Source organism: Eulemur rufifrons, chromosome 7 (genome assembly GCF_041146395.1).
Source record: "Eulemur rufifrons isolate Redbay chromosome 7, OSU_ERuf_1, whole genome shotgun sequence".
In the NCBI taxonomy this organism is placed as follows: domain Eukaryota; kingdom Metazoa; phylum Chordata; class Mammalia; order Primates; family Lemuridae; genus Eulemur; species Eulemur rufifrons.
The window spans coordinates 196007087-196019484 of NC_090989.1; positions in this window are offsets into that span (position 1 = coordinate 196007087).

Below are 12398 nucleotides of genomic sequence, written 5' to 3' on the forward strand. Positions count from 1 at the left end.
ATTACTGCGTGAAGGCCAGGTCCACTCCTAGCAATCTCAGTACCCAAAGGAATTGAAAGCAAGGATGAGAACAGATACCTGCGTGCCAATGTTCATCTCAGCATTATTCATAATAGCTGAAAGTTGGAGACAACTCATTCGTCCATTGACAGATGAATGGATAAACCAAATGTGATATACACATACACAATGAAATATTATCCAACCTTAAACAAATGAAGTTCTCATACATACTATCCCATGGACGAGACTTGAAAACTCCATGTTAAATGAAATAAGCCAGACACAAAAGCACAAATATTATAAATTCCGCTAATACAAAATATCTAGAATAGGCAAATTTATAGAGACAGAAAGTTGATTAGAGATTACCAGGAGCTGAGGGAGGGGGAATAGGGAGTTATTGCTTCTGGTTACAGGGTTTCTGTTTGGGATGATGAAAACGTTTTTGGAAATAATGGTGTTTGTTGTACAACATTGTGAAAGTAATTAATACTACTGGATTGCATGGTTAAAATGTGCAGTGACATCCCAAGATGGCCAAGTAGACATGCCTAGCACTCCTTCACACACACACAGCTCAAAACAATGAATTAGCAACTACAATTCAAACAAAATGACTGAAGGAGAATACCAGAGAAAAGCAAAGGAGCTTCAGAAACCCTGTGACACACCAAACCCAGCACGGCCATGTGGAGCAGGGAAGGAAACAGCTAGCCTCCACCACCCTGTCCCCCGTCAAGATCAGCCTGGAATCAGGAGCGACTTCTCCCTGTGGGGAAAGGGAAGCAAGAGGGCCCAGCAGCCCCATCACCAGTAAAGACACCTGCAGGCTTCCCTGCTGGAGACTCCCCCAGTCCACACAGGCTCTGAGCCCCACACTGCTTTTGCACCACCCCCGGAGGAGGAGCTGGCACCGTGCCCCCACCCCTCATGTACTGCGCTGCTCTGCACCATCTTGGAGCTGGAGCCACTGCTAGACTGTGACCTGCTCTGGGGATGAGTAGCCATTGCACCCTCTATCCCTGAGTCTTCACCCACTTGACAGCACACCGTCCATGAGCCAAGCCGTTGCCACCTACCCCTGTGGCCAAGCTCCTGTGGAGCCTCTCCATCCCCCCATTTCAGTCACAGGTGCACCCTGCCCCTCAGGGCCTGGACCCACATGGTGCTCCACACCCCTGGGATCTCAAGCCTCTGGCACCAGAGTAGTCGCACCCCACACCTGCGCTATAGCTGAGGCAGTGCCCTGCCCCCAGGGACCCCAAGCTTCAGCCCACTAGAATAATCATGCCCCCCAGGGCCCAAGCCCATGTGGTGCCCCGCAGAGAACTGGAGCCTCTGCTGACCTTGTAGCCATACTTTCTGGAACCAAGTTGATGTGGCGCCACTTGTCCCAGGGAACAAGAGTGTTGGCTGAGCTGTCCCACCCCACCCTCCAAGCTGAAAGCCACAATTCCCCACCTCCCTGGAACTGGACTAGTCCCCCCAGCATCCAAGCTGCTGAGGCACCCCCTTTCCCTGGGGAGTGGAGTCATCACTGCTCTGCTTCCTGCTCCCCCCAGAGCCCAAGTCACAGCTGTGCCTGGCCATTCCTGCATCCTTGCTGCCGCTGCAACCAGCCTCATAGAGCCTGAGCTACTGCCATGCCCCAGCATCCCAGGGGTCCAGAGTAAACACTGCATGGAATCTCATCCCCTGCAGCCCAAGCTGCCACAGTTTCCTGTTGAATCCGCGACCTAATTGCAGCTGTGCCCTGATCCCTGGGGACAAACCGCAGAGCATCCCTTCTTCCCTGGAACCATGCCAGTGCTGTTCCCTGACCCCCAAAATCAGAGTCACTGCTACATCCCAGCCCCCTGGGCCCAAGTTGCTGGGGTGTGCCTCAGAGCAACAGACCCCAGCATTGTTGGAGAACTAAATCCACTTATGTCTTACAGAGTGACTTGCACCTCAAGTCCCAGGTCCTATAGTAGTTTTGCAAGATCCTGAGCCCAAGACCCTGGCTTCACATCCACTCTGAGCACTCGTGCCCTGGATCCCAGCACCACTATAGGTGCCTATGGGCCATGTCAGATGCAAAACCAAGAGAGATTCCCTCCGCTAAGAATTCCCACTGTGGGAAGAACACAAACAGGTGGAATCCTAAAGCTCTCCCCACCAAGGGCCCCAATTACCTATGCTACCACCACCACTGCCACAAAATCCTGCAGCCTGGGCCGCAAGCACCTGTGCTCATCACTGATGTTGGTTATAGCTAAAGAAGCTGCGTGGAGACTTACACCACCTGGAACCAGAGCCACCTCACCCTGACCAACTGGCTCCCTCAGGCCCATGCACAAGTGAAAGTCATCCCCTACAAAAGCCACTCTGTAAAGTTTGGGAGAGGTGACTGTTCCATTCAATGTGGAGAAATCAATGCAGGAACACAAGGAACATGATAAAGCAAGAAAACATGACACCACCAAAGGAATATAATAATTCTTCAGTAACTGACTCCAAAGAAATAAAATTTTACAAATTGACTAAAAATGAATTAAAAATAATGATCTTTAAGGAAACTCAGGAAGATACAAAAGAATACATACAGACAATTCAATGAAATCAGGAAAACCATTCATCATCTGAATGAGAAATTCAACAAAGAGATGGATATCGTAAAAAAGAACTGAACAAATGTTGGAGCTGAAGAATTCAATCAATGAAATAAAAAATTCAGTTGAGAGTTTCAACTAGGTCAAGAAGAGGAAAGAATCTGTGAACTGGAAAATAGGCCTTTTGAAATGAATTAGTCAGTGGGAAAGGGGGGGAAAAAAGAATGAAAAAGAGCAAAGAAAGCCTATGGGATTTATGTGACATCATTGAGCAAACAAATGTTTGCATTATGGGATTTCCAGAAGGAGAAGAGACAGAGGGAGGGCTAGAAAGCTTATTTAATGAGATAATTTCTGAAATCCCCCAAGTCTTGGGAAAGATATAAATGTCCAGATCCATAAAGCTTAATGTTCTCCAGATAGACACAACCCAAAGAGGTCCTTTCTGAAGCACATTATAGTCAAGCTGTCAAAAATCAAAGACAAAGAGAAAATTTTAAAAGCAGCAAGAGAAAAACCATCATGCCACATATGAAGGAATTCCCATCAGACCACCAGCAGATGGCTCAGCAGAAACCTTGCAAGGCAGGAGAGAATGGGATGACCATTCAAAGGGGGAAAGCCAGCCTGGAAGACTACACCTGACAACGCCATCCTTCAGAAATGAAGGCAAAATAAAATCTTTCACAGAAAATCAAAAGCTGAGGGAATTCATCACCACTACTCCTGCCTTATAGAAATAATTAAGGGAGTTCTTTAAGCAGAAACCAAAGGATGATAGTTACGATCGTGAATACATATGAAGGTGTAAAATTCACTAGTACAGATAAAGACATAGTCAAATTCAGAATGCTCTAATACTGTAATGGTGGTGTGTGAATCATTCATATCTTCAGCGTGAGGGTTAAAAGTCAAAATCATCAAAAATAACTACACCTACAATAAATGGTTAAGGAATACACAATATAAAATATTCAAATTGTGAAATTTAAAACATAAATGGTGTGGAGGACGGTTAAAGTCTAGAATTCTTGTGTGTGACAGAGTTAAGTTGTTATTGGCTTAAAATAGTCAATTATAATGATAAGATGTTTTACGTAAGCCTCATGGTAACCACAAAACCCAAAACTGCAACAGAAATACAAACAATATTGAGAAAGAATCAAAGTTTAGCACTACAGAAAACGATCAAATCACAAAGATAGACAAGAGAAGAAGAAAATAACAAAGGATCTACAAAACCACCAGAAAACAAATAACGAGATGGCAATAGTAAGTCCTTATCTATCAGTAATAACCTTGAATGTAAATGGATTAAATTCTTCAATTGAAAGACACATAGTGGCTTAAAGGATTGAAAAATAAGATCCAAGTGTATGCTGCTCACAACAGATCCGTTTTAGCTTTCAGGACAAATACAGGCTAAAAGTGGAAGGATAGGTGAATAGATTTCATGCAAACCATAACCAAAATAGAGCAGGGGTGGCTAAAACTTATATCCGATCGAATAGCCTCCAAGTCAAATACTGTCACAAAGCAAAAAGTGTCATTATTTAGTGATAAAGTGTCAAATTATCAAGGGGACATAACAATTGTAAATATATATGTGCCCGACTTTGGAGGACCTAAATACATAAAGCAAATATTAATGGACATGACAAAAGAAATATATAGCAATAAAAAATGATAGGAGACTTCAACACTCCATAGTCAGCCATGGCTAGATCAACCAGACAGAAAATCAACAAGGAAATACTGGACTTGAATCGCACGTTACACTAAATGGCCCCAACGGACACACACAGAGCATTCCATCCAACAGCAGCAGAATACACATTCTTCTCAAGCACACACAGAACACTCTCTGTGATAGGCCATATGTTAGGCCAGAAAACAAGTCTTAACAAATTTAAGAACATTGAAATAATATCTAGTATTGTTTTTGACCACAATGGCATGAAACTAGAAATCAATAGCAAAGACATCACAAAAAAGAAAACTGCAAGCCAATTTCTCTGATGAACATTGATGCAAAAATCCTCAATAAAATATTATCAAACCAAATTCAACAACACATCAAAAAGATTATACATCATGACCAAGTGAGATTTATCTCTGGTATGCAAGACTGGTTTAACACATGCAAATCAACATTAACAGAATGAAATGTTTAAAGCCACATGATCATCTCAGTGGACATGGAAAACAGATTCCACAAAGTCCAACTAACTAACTTTCTTTCTTTCTTTCCTTCCTTCTTTCCTTCCTCCTCTTCTCTCCTCTCCTCTCCTCTCCTTCCTTCCTTCCTTCTTCTTTCTTTCTTTCTTTTTTTTTTTTTTTTTACAGGTCTCACCCTGTAATCCAGGCTAGAGTACAATAGCATCATCCTAGCTCACTGCAACCTCCAACTCCTGGGCTCCAGAGATCCTCCTCCCTCAGCTTCCTGAGTAGCTGGGACTACAGGAACACGCCACCATGCTCAGCTATTTTTTGTAGAGATGGGGTCCCTGTCTTGCTCAGGCTGGTCTTCCAACATCCTTTCTTGATAAAAACTCTCAACAGTTTAGGTGTAGTAGGAAAATTCCTCAAATATAATAAAGGTCATTTGTGAAAAACCCACAGCTGACATTATAATTAATAGGGGAAAACTGAAAGTGTTTCCACTAAGATCTAGTACAAGGCAAGGATGCCAACTCTCTCCACTTCTAGTCAACATAGTACTGAAAGTCTGAGCAAGAACAGTCAAACAAACAAAAATAAACAAACGAAAGGCATCCAAATTTGAAAGGAACAAAATAAATTATCTTTATTTGCAGATGACATAATTCTATACGTAGAAAACCCCAAAGATTCCACAGAAAAATTGGTAGAACTAAATAAATTAATTCAATAAGGTTGCATGATACCAAAATCAACATACAAAAATCAGTAGCATTTTTATACACAAATAATGACATAGCTGAAGGAAAAATCAAGGAAAACAATGATATTTATAATAACATCACAAGAAAATAAAATACTTAGGAATTTAACCAAGGAGGTGAAAGATGTATACACTGAAAATTATAAAAACATTGATGAAAGAAATTGAAGAAGAATAAATGGAAAGATATCCCATGTCCACAGACCATAAAAATTAATATTGTTATAATGCCCACACTACCCAAAGCAATATGCAGGTTCAGTGTGATCCCTATCAAAATCTTGATAGCATTTTTCACAGAAATAGAAAAAACAATTCTTAAATTCATATGGAACCACAAAGGACCCTGAATAGCCAAAACAATTCTGAGAAAGAAAAACAGAGTTGGAGGCATCATACTTCCTTATTTAAAATTCAATCTCATAACTATAATAATCAAAACAGCATGGTACTGGCATAAAACCAGATACATCGGCCAGTGAAACAGAATAGAGAGCCCAGAAATAAATCCAAATGTATACAGTCAGTTAATTTTTGAAAAGGGCACCAAAAAGACACAATGGGAAAGGATAGTCTCTTAATAAATCATGCTTGCAAACCTGGATTTCCACATGCAAGAGAATGAAACTGGACCTTCATCTTATACCTCAACTCAAAATGGATAAAAGACCTAAATGCAAGACCTGAAACTATAAAACTTCTAGAAGACAACACAGGGGAAAAGATCCTGGACATTAGCCTTCACAATGATTTTTTCCAATCACACCAAAAGCTCAGGTTACTTGTGCAAAAATTAATAAATGGGACTAATTAAACTAAAAAGCTTCCAGTAGCAAAGGAAATAATCAATAAAATGAAACAGCAGCCTACAAATCACAAAAATAAATTGCAAACCATTTATCTGATAAGGGGTTATTATCCAAGATTTATAAGTGCTCATCCAACTCAATAGTAGAAAAACAAATAACCCAATTAAAAAATGAGCAAAAGACCTGAATAGACATTTCTCCAAAGAAGCCTTAAAAATGCCAACAGGTATACGAAAAGGTGCTCAACATCATTAATTAGGAAATGCAAGCCAAAATCACAAGATGCCACCTCACACCCATTAGGATGGCTGTTACTAAAAAGTCAAAAGATAATAAATGTTGGCGAGGGTGTGGAGCAAAGGGAACCCTTGTACACTGTTGGTGGGAATACAGATTGTGCAGCCATTACGGAAAACAGTATGGAGCCTTCTAAAGAAGCCAGAAATAGAACTACCGTATGAGCCAACAATCCCTATTCTGGCATGCACCCAAAGGGAATGAAATCACCACCTCATAAAGATATCTGTGCTTTCATGTTTATTGCAGCATTATCCACAATAGCCAAGATATGGAAACAACCTAGTGTTGATGGGCAAAGAAACTGTGGTATTTACACACACACACACACACACACACACACAATGGAATATTATTCAGCCTTAAAAAGGAGGCAATCCTTCCATTTGTCACAACATGCATGAACCTAGAGGACATTAGCTAAGTGAAATAAGTCAAACACAGAAAGAAAAATATTGCATGATCTCACTTATATATGGAATCTTAAAAAAAAAAAAAAGTCAAATATACAGAGATAGAGAATAAAACTGTGGTTACCAGGGGTGAGGGTGAGGACAAAATGGGGATGTAGGTCAAAGGACACAAAGTAGCGGACACGTAAGACGTACAAGTCTGCAGACCTAATGCGCAGCAGGAGGACTACAGGTAATAACATTGCATTGTATTTGGGATTCCTGCTGAATAAGTGGATTTTAACCGCTGTTACCGCAAAATCCAAAAACAAAAATTCATAACAATGTGAGATGGTAGATATGCTAATTTTCTTCATTATAGTAACTATTTCCCTACCTATATGTATCCCATGACATCATGTTTATACCATACATAATGAAATCTATCTTAAAGATGCTTAAATGGCAAATTTTATTACATAAATTTTGCTGCACTTTTAAAACTTTATAATGTAATATACCAAACACCATTGAATTGCACACTTTAAATGGGTAAACTGTATGGTATGTAAATTATATCTCAATATAGCTGTTTTTTAAAAGGAGATTTAAGAGGTAAAGTCAGTAGGAAATTGTAACTGACTGTATGTGGGGGAGTAGTGAATATTTGTCACTCTATGGCCACTCAGCAGCTGAACCGCCTCCTATGTTTGGGAATAGAGCCCGCCTCCATCAGAGAAATTGAAAATCATCTACTGATTGTCCCAGCCTCCTGGTAGCCAGGGCCCTGCACATGATCTGGATTCTGCCAATCAAAAATACCTAACCCCTCTTCAACTCCTCACCCCCAACTCCCGATCAGAAGGTAGTGATGTGAAGAGGTGAAGATCTTGCCGGTTCCTTCCCCGTGGGGACAGTGCCTGTGACGGTGGCTATATCCTGTCTTCAGGGGCACTCATTCTGGTAGCAGCACTGGAGGAGGGAGCCAGGCGGGCTGCAGCTCCTCTGTCCGACAGCAGAGACAGCAGTGCTTTCCTGGCAGTTTGATTTAGGGCATGGCTCCTGGCTTTGTAGCCTCTAAACTGGATTTGTCAGCCTTCCCATCGATTCTGTGAGTTGCCTGGTTTTTTTGTTTGTTTGTTTCTTTTTTAATAAGTTACTGTTCTGCTCACATTAGCCAGAATTATTCTTCGCTGCTTGTAACAAAATACCCTGAGTGATGTAAAAATTGGTCCCAGATTCTCAGGAAGTTGAGTGAAATGTGGGATGGATTATTCTGGACAGGATGTAACTGAAGGAAGTAAAAACCCAGCTAGTATCAAAGACAGGAGCTCCGCTAGCACCGGGCACATACAGGTGAAACGTTAGTTAGACGTGGAACCGAGTGCTCACGGAAGGCTGCCCTAGGGAGTCTGCGTGGCCAGGGTCACAGAGTAGGCAGTAGGCAGAAGACCATGTGGCCAAGCCCTCATCCTCACCTCGCCAAGGCAGACCTAGTTACTGACACTGCGTAGTCTCCAGGTGCCAGCAGTGACTGAAACTGACTTGGTGCCACATGGAGAGTCACCCCATGCCTTTGATGGATTAGATTGGGCCTCATGGGTGCCATGGTGAGTTGGCAGTCAGGTTCCATTCCAACCTCCTTTGAGAGGCCTTTTATGTACCACAGAGCCTAATGTCCATATTTACTAGTCTCTCTGCAACTGGTATTCTGGATGCCAATTGAGAGAAAATTTGGTGGTGAAGGAGGAGTGTGGCAGGTCTTCCTGTTGACGTAGCAGTTGCTGCAGGCAAACAAGGCCATAGAGAAGGACGCTGGGTTTCTGCACCAGTATTCTCTGGGCCTGACACTGGTATCACTGCAACAGTCAGCCCTGCCAAATGTTTCTGTTCCAGTCTTCACAGCCATGGGTTCTGCTCATTTAGAGGACTGAATATGCATGGGAGGAAAAGCTTCTACCAGTTGACATAGCAAGTATTTCTTTAACCTGGAGGTTGAGACTGCCATCTGGCCGCTTTTTATGGCCTTTACTGAGCAGCTAGTAACTGGGAGGCTATGCTGTTTGATCTGCTTGATGTAGGAATGAGGAAAGAAGGTAGAGAGCATGAGTAGACTGAAGGGAAAGCAGGTACACAGACCCTGTTCCGGTGAAGGCAGTGTGGGGCATCAGTGGTGGTGGCTCTAGCCATGGATAGCATCCTTTGTTCAGGGTCAGAAATGTAAGTGATGCAAAGACAGGAGTCTGTGCCCAGATTCAGTAGCAGTTTTACCAGTTGACTGGATATTGTTTCTGCTTCTGCAGCTGCTAGGCGTGCACTCTCGTTCTCCAGTTTTGCTATAGAATCCATGAGCTACTGAGCATTCTTTCAGTAAAAAATCCATCCTACTTAGACCAACCAGAGTTGGTTTCCCTGGTTTACAATTGAGAACCCTGACTGACAGCAAGAGAGATGAGGGAACAGTAAAAAGTGAGTCAGATGCCCAGTGACTTGTGTAGACAGTGGTCCCACTGTCTGAGACGGGTAACTGGGAGTGGTGCCCGATGCAATAGGGGTGATGATGAGATTGATTTGGGACAAGCTGAGTATGAGTTGCCTTGGACACATCCAAATGTGTATATTTAGTAGGTATTTGGATATACCAGTCTGCAGGAAAGAGATCTGAACTAGACATAGACTTGGCTTCACCGGCATATCGAAGGGTCAAGGGAGCTTGGTGACTGCATGAAGGATGGCACTGGCAAAAAGGCGGCAAAGGTCAATGGAAACTAAGATGACGTGCAGGCGCGGAGACGAAGGCTCACCCGTGCTGAGCATTGCTGACTCCACATCCAAGGGGTATGCAGACGGAATGTGTGTCTGGATGTGCACTGCTGACTCTGGCGCTGAGGCCCGTGCGGTGGAACGGAGTGACAGGGCCCTGCCAGCAGCGCTGGGGAACCGAGGACACCACGCAGCAAGGATGGCCGGCAGATTCCTGAAGCCACTCCTCCAGTCATGTGACCCGGCCTCCTTTTTCGTTGAAGTGACTGGGAGGTGAGCAACCAATACAGATTATAAAACAGGTGTTTCAAGAAGCTTAGGTGTGAAGGGTAAGAGAGACTTAGGAAAGGAGGTAAAGAGACAGTGTGGGCTTGAAGGAGGATTCGTTCCAAATATGGGAGAAAATTAGGGTGAAAAACTCATTCCAGTCTTAGTACTGAAAGTTTCTTCAGTCCCCAGCAAACGCGGACGGCTGGTTACCCTAAATTCAGGTGCAGATGACATCCGGGCTAACACGGAATGGCAGGGAGAGGAGGCTGCGACCGAGGCCTGGCGGGGCGGGACTGGACCTAGACGGAAGGGCAAGGTCAGGCTCGGACCGCAGGCGAGGCGTGCGAATTCTGCGCCTCGGAGAGCCAGAAAGGAGGTTGTGTGCTCGGGTAACTTGGCGTGATGGAAAGTGGTGGGAATGGAGGGCTTCTACTTGTCTTTCCTCCCCGGGTCTGAGCAGGGGCACCGCGGCGGGAGGTGTGCGGAAAGCAGGAGGGCTTTCTTCTCCAGTCGGGGGAAGGCAGCTCCTCGGGGCCACTGGAGTTGGATTTGGTGATACGTGGTCATTCTCCTGAACCAGCCTCTCCTTCCCCAAACTCCAGGAAAACAGCAAGACAGGGATAGGGTTTTAAAGCGTTAAACCACCAAGACTGAAAGGATGGGAGGGGAGTCACCTGAAAATGAGCAATGTCAGAAACCTAAGGGCGAAGGGCACGGCCCCACAGGCGCCTGCGGAGGGGCGCTCAGTGAGAAGGGCCTCAGTTTCCACCCTGCAGATGCCAGGGCACTCAGAGCCGACAACAGGGTAGTGGCGGGGTGAGGAGTGATTGGCTGACAGTATTGGGTGAGTCACGGTATAGATCATTTTTAGTCCTCTGTCCCCTCCCCATGTAGACACCAGCTGCCACCACCCCATTACTAGGATGCCTGGAGGATTCTTCCCTGGAGAAGCTAAGAGAAAGACTTTCCTCTCCTCATATTCGCGGACCTGGCGTGGCTCCCACAGCGTCAGCCCAGTGGAGAGTCGGGGAGGGGCATTCCCACAAAGGAAGCCTGCGGCGCCGCTACCCAGAGAATTACAGGTGGGACTGGGTGCCGAGCAGACAGCACCAATCTGCCCCTGGGCAGGATATTTTTAAGCTAGACCTAAGAAAGAGACGGAGCAAGCCATACAAAGCATTGGGTAGAATGTTCCAGGCAGAGGGAACAGTTCGTGCAAAGGCCTGGGTGGGAAAGAGATTAACATAGTCGAGAGCCAGGAAGACTAGTGCGCTGTCTCCTAAGGAGTAAGAGGAGCGGCGTGAGATGGATTTAACGGGTAGGAGGGATCGGATTTTGCAGACTCCTATGGATCATATGGTTTGGCTTCTTCCCAAAGTATGCTGAGAAGCCGCTGAACAGAGCTGACCAACGCCTGGCTGCGCTTTGTTCTGTGTGGAGAACGAGGACACAGTGACAGCGTTAAGTGAAGACGAAGGAGGCTGGGGCCATGGTGACGGCAGTGAGGGCGGAAAGACACAGCAGCTGCGGGGCGGGTCTCTGCGGGCCTTGCCGCCTGGGCGCCTTGCCGCCTGGGCGCCCCGCACGCCACCGCCGCCGCAGCGGGGAGTCTCCCTACACTGTGGATCAGATGGTGTTTGTTGAATGAGTATAAGTTCTGATGTACACTTTCTTTAGATCAGATACTTAAGCAAAAAATACCATCGTGTTGTTTTATTTAACTGAATAAGCATTCATATAGGCCTCGGTAACTGAGGCCCAGAGAGGTCAAGCCATTTGCCTGGGGTCACGTATCTGGTAAATGGTGCGGTGGCTCCAGGGTAGATGCTTCCAATCACATGCTCCACTGCCTCTTCTGACAGACAGGGTTCGGGCATTTTGACAAATTTACAATAAATGTTTTGTTAATATTTTTTAAAATAGTCTGAAACATATTAGATACTGAATCATTTGTTTAAAAAAAAAACCCCAAAGAATAGATTTATAAATGAGAAGAAAAATTCAAGTACAAAAATTCAAAGAAAATTTTTTTTCCCAAAGGAAATTGTTAAGCAATGTAACATGTATGATTGTATTCAGGAAATTACAGCAATAGACCAATTTTGACAGCTTGCACAGGCAAGCAACAAGATAAGGTGACTACCTTTTAGCAAAAAAACAATATGCAGATCAGGCAGGTAAGAGACAAACAATAAGTGCCAAAGGCAGTAACTGTGGGTGTTTGGTCAGGAGAGCAGAGTCTGCACACAGCTATGATCTCAAGGTTGCCTGGCAGGTGCTGGTTTTACAGACAAAGGAACACTGGCAATGAAGTTAATCAATCACTCTAACCCAGTAGCAGCAGCTTCCC